Source organism: Venturia canescens, chromosome 6 (assembly GCF_019457755.1).
Source record: "Venturia canescens isolate UGA chromosome 6, ASM1945775v1, whole genome shotgun sequence".
In the NCBI taxonomy this organism is placed as follows: Eukaryota; Metazoa; Arthropoda; class Insecta; order Hymenoptera; family Ichneumonidae; genus Venturia; species Venturia canescens.
In genome coordinates, this window is record NC_057426.1 from 17,461,912 (window position 1) to 17,467,270 (window position 5,359).

Consider the following 5,359-nt stretch of genomic DNA (forward strand, 5'->3'; position numbering starts at 1 on the left):
CAATTGTAAGCTTCGAAAATGAGCAGGGCACTGTAATGAATGGTATGTTTGTTAGCGATTACGAGAAAATCGGTATGTTGTTCGAAACCAGACACATAGAATTGTTAAAACCAAAAAATAATATAAGATACATTGACATTGACGATGTAATGGTCCCGGTCATCATTAACAAATTGCGTCATAAAATCTATGGAGTGAGAATGGCAAATGTTTGGGAAACGGATTGAATATCGCGTTAATACCGGACCTACATATAAATTAATATTTTAATTAAGAAAATGCATGTAACAACGAAATGAAACATATCCTTTTTTTCAATAAATAGATTATACTATTGTTTATGCATTAATAAAAATATATTGCGCAAAAACCGTTTTCACACCAAATATGGAGTGGACCAGGATTATGATGTCGACGCCCCACTATTGCCGTGACGATACTGCAATTCTACTGCCCACGAAATACCATGTCGACACTCCAATATTCCGGCGTCGACACTCAAACTGACCGCTCCATAAAGTACGATGTCCACGCCGGATCTTTGGGTGTCGAACCCACATTTCAGCGGTCAAAAAAGACGGTCTCGACACTCGATATTTCGGCATCGACACTCAAATTCACCGGTCCAAAAGTGCGGTGTCCAAGCCGGATCTTTGGGTGTCGAACCCACATTTCAGCTGTCCAAAAAGACGGTCTCGACACTCGATATTTCAGCGTCGACACTCAAGTTCAGCGGTCCAAAAAGACGGTCTCGACACTCGATATTTCAGCGTCGACACTCAAGTTCAGCGGTCCAAAAAGACGGTCTCGACACTCGATATTTCAGCGTCGACACTCAAGTTCAGCGGCCCCAAAAGACGGTCTCGACACTCGATATTTCGGCGTCGACACTTAAGTTCTGCAGTCCAAAAGATGCAGTGTCCACGCCCGATCTTTGGGTGTCGACATTCACATTCGAGGGCCCAAAAATACGGTCTCCACACTGAATCTTTGGGTGTCGACACCCACATTCTGGGACTCACGAACAAAAGGTCGACACCAAACATTTTGCGTTATTTACCGTTTTAAAGTGGGTGTCAACCCCAAAAATTCGGGTGCTTAAATGGCGTTCTGACACCGACACCCATGAACACCGAAAACCATAGGTGTCAGGGTTGGTCAGGGTTAAATGATGCATTTTTTGATGCAGATCTTTTATCACAAAACTGTAATTTTTTTAATTAATGATAACGCGCTTTCCATATTTTTCCAAACATATCCTGCAATGATCAATAGAACCAAAACAAGCACTGAGCCATCACACCCGTTCACTGTCACCATTTCGCGCAAAATGAGATCCACTATAACGTCTGTTACCTGTTTCAATAAATAACGAAAATCACAGTTTAGCAATTGTGATCTCAACAAATCTCATTAGGGCATGTACGAGATGTACATTAGAGCACTCAAGTCAAATATACGGCATTTATCGCGGCCACGTGCTTCCTTTTTCTTTTCGGCTAAACTCCCCGATGCACGGTGAGAGCCTCCGGGAGTCTAAACAATTATTTCGCGAGATGATCATCTGGTTCGGAATTTTTTTTTCAATTTTATTTTTGTGTTTCGCTCTACAATAAGCGTCCTACAAACGTTTTTATTATAATTTTCGTATTCTACAAACGATTTCGCATCGATTTATCTACTAATAAACTCATATAGCTTCAAAAATAAAATAGAAGGGTTAACTTTACGCTAATTTTGATTTTTGATTTTTTAGCAAAAATACATCTCACAATAGGTTTTCTTAATCTCACAAATATCTACTAACGATTCACAAACGAATGGAATTAGAAAAAATTTTGTAAGTCAAAATCGGGGGGCCAAGTTCACACCGATGACAGATCGGTTGTTCGGACAGCTGTTCCACTAGTGATGCCACAAGCGAACGCCGCGCCGCGGAGCGGTCGTTTGGGTCACAGAAAATTTGTCTTCGACTTCGTTGACGTGACTACTGCGAGTACTGTGACAGGTGTCACAGGTGAGGTGCGGTGTAAATATGTCGAAATTGGTTCGAAATTTGCCAAGTAAATATTGACGAATTAAAAATCCAGTGAGCATTCAATTTAGAAATCTTGGCCATAAAAAATCTTACTCTCAACTGCTTAGGACGCAAAGAAGAGGTTTACGATCGTCTCAGATGGGATTCCTGCTCAGAAACGATCTACATGCAGTTCGCTGTTCGTTGGCACGTTTATCATCTTTTGCAACGTTCCAACAAGAAATACGACGAAGCTATCAAGTGCTATTGCATAGCGCTTAAATGGTTTAAGGGATAATATTTGGATCCTCAGTGGTTTGTCACCGTTACAGATACAAATGAGAGATTTGGATGGCTACAAGGTAAGTAGTCCTATGTTCTTGCTGATTCACTACACATCGAATGAATTACAAGCTATCTGTATGTGTGTTTGTCTGTTGGCATCTCAGGACATAATATATCGGAACTATTTATTCTGAGACTTAAGCGACGCTTCTTCTGGATAGGTTTTCTCATTTTGCGTTCATTGTTTATCCGAGGGATTATCTGATGGCTCTCAAGATTTCTCTTACGACTCCCCTGTGGTAAGTCTTGATTTTAATAAATTCATTCGATGCCGGTTGGATTGATTGCGTAGTATTTTAACATCATCATTGATGATTCAAGGTTTGCGATTGATTGGTTATTCTTGTTCAATTAAAAAAATTATTCACCTATTATCAAAATCATAAAAAAATAAGAATCGATATGCACAAAGGAAATAACTGCACTGCTGCGCAAGAAAATTTTTTGGAAATCTCAATTAAGATAGTGAATATCAAAAATATCAAATGTTTTATTCTTTCAACAGCTCAATATCAAAATTATCAAATATCATATACTTTCAATAGCTCAATTAAGCTAGAATAGTGAATATCAACAAATGTTTTATTCCATCAATGATTTTATAGAGAAACTTTATCTGGTTCCATTCATATCTCAATTAGATATCAAATGTCAATTAACAAATTCCTTCAATATTTGAGAACCATTATCAGGTTTCATGAATACCTCAATTATGATAGTGAATTATCAAATATTTTATTCCTCCAATTATATTACAGATTTAGAAAAACTTCATTTGGATCGAAGCTCCGATAAAACTGATCAGTTGTTCGATCCTACGGTTAGAGTTTTCGGGGTCGATAGAGAACCTATGGGTGTACTAACAATTGATTACGGTGTTAGTAGTGATTCAGCCTACGTCACGGAAAAAGTCAGTACACACTGTTTTATTCTTGAAGGTACGTTTATTTTAAGATTTTCTTTTATTTGTTGAATTTTAGTCTTTAATAATTATGAAAATCAAAAGATGATTTCGAGAGGTACTCTAACTTAGGAATTAAAATTGATTTTATTAAAACAAATCATAGTAATAATAATTTATTTTTCAGATATACGAAGAAAGAAATGATAGAACTTGCGTTTTTTTTCAAAGGAGCAGCGCGAACTTTGGTGAAGAGTGACGTGATCGGTACTGAAATTTCGGCACCATTTAGGCTGGTAGTAGACAGCGTTGGAAATCCTACGAACCCTATGACCGAACCTGTAAATTTGCATCGACCCACCCGAATGTTCATAGCTGATGTTAAAAATTGACGAACAATCGACATCAGTTGGACTCACATTTTTCTAAAAGGTTCGTTGAAACAAAAAAAAATCGAATTCATCATTGTCATCGATCAATCTTTTTAGTGTTTCCTGTCTTCCTCTTCCACATCCATAAACTAAGAAACACACTAAGGTCAATGCCTCTTTACCTTCGTGGCTACACTCTCTCACCACAATGGAAATAAAGAAATGCCATTCCTTGTATTCTCCTGAGGTAAACAACGAAACCTCGAGCATTTGTTCTAGTAAAACCGGAAAGAAGAAAGTTTAAACGAATCAGTTTATTTGGGTGGTCACATTTCTTTTCCAGGGAATGATAAATCTTTCTATATCGAAAACGAAGAGATTAAAAAAAAAAATCGATTAATCTATATTTCATCAATTTCCCACGTTTACTCAGTTATCGAGAACATTAAACGTATAATAATGAGGATGACCTGATGAAATAGTGAATAGGTCATGAATATTCGACATGTGAACATTAAAATAACTAAACGATAAATTCTTTCGATCAATAGATAATTTGTACTTCCAATGGCGGATTCACACTATTAAAAAATAGCTCGATTAGTTGGTTTTTGAGGAATGTGATGGATATATTTTATATTTTTTTATTTCAATACATGTTTTTTATGGCCTCCAATGTTTCAGATGATTAATACTAAGCCGTGGATCGAATAATTCGCAGCCGTAGTCAGTAAGAAAGGCAGAAGAAGAAAAAATAAAGAAGAAAAAAGAGAAGAATAATCGACCAATCGAAAATGAGTAAAACGCTCATAACTTTCAACAAAGTGAAAAAACTTTGCTCGAGGAGGGCAAGTGTTCGGAATGACGAATCGATTTTTCAACATTTTTCTATATTTATCAGATTTTTTGTTCAACTGCAAGTGATTTTTCAACTACATTCAAACCGAACTTTTTCACGTTTATTGCGACCGTGATTTGGAAAACAAAATGCGTCGAATATAGGTGGGATTATAGAAAACTATTTTAATTTACTCATCCGATCCATTGAAAACGATGCAAAACTGTTGTTTTTTTTTACCCATATTACCTTGATGTACTGAATTTCTGGAAGATGCAATGAAAACATTCGATTTTTCAAATAAGTAGTGTAAAGAAATGGTATCGAAATATTATAATGCCTGCTTTTTTGTGGTATCAATAAAATGAAAATTTTTTTTATCAAGAGACGCGGTAGCGGCTCGACGCCAAGTATTAAAAGGAAAAACTGCAGCGCAAAAGAAAAGCCAGCGCGAGCCCTGCCGCTACTCTTATATACGCGAATATGCCGGTTTTATGACGTCACAGAATTTTCAAATGGCTCTCACAAATAAACCATTTCATAAAAGAACTTGAAAATTTGTGACGATTTTTTTTCGATTTTTCTCTTTCCATTGGTCTTTGTTGCAAGTAAATCCGTCCAGTAGATCCTGAGATATGTAACGTTAGTGATTTAAAATCCATCATTTCGGGATTTTCATTTTCTTAGAGACAGAGGGGCGTAAGTTACGCTTGTTTACGTTTGGACTTACGTCCTTTGCACGATTTCTTACTTTTGTCACACTCTACATCACGCACTACGCTGAACACGGCTACCCCCTCTCCTTCTGCATCGCCGAGCGAGAGAGACAGAGAATGGGCGCACAGCGGGGGCAATACCAGCTCCTGGTTTGCGCATAAAATATGTAT

General features: G+C 37.2%; 1 long non-coding RNA gene across 1 annotated transcript; it reads left to right on the top strand.

The window, feature by feature from the left end:
• The first annotated feature begins 1,827 nt into the window (after positions 1-1,827).
• Positions 1,828-4,819, top strand: LOC122411889 (uncharacterized). Its single transcript, XR_006261249.1, has 6 exons — positions 1,828-2,063; positions 2,146-2,379; positions 2,467-2,601; positions 3,121-3,300; positions 3,451-3,695; positions 4,319-4,819. It is a non-coding gene; the product is annotated as an uncharacterized lncRNA (long non-coding RNA).
• The last annotated feature ends 540 nt before the right edge of the window (positions 4,820-5,359 follow it).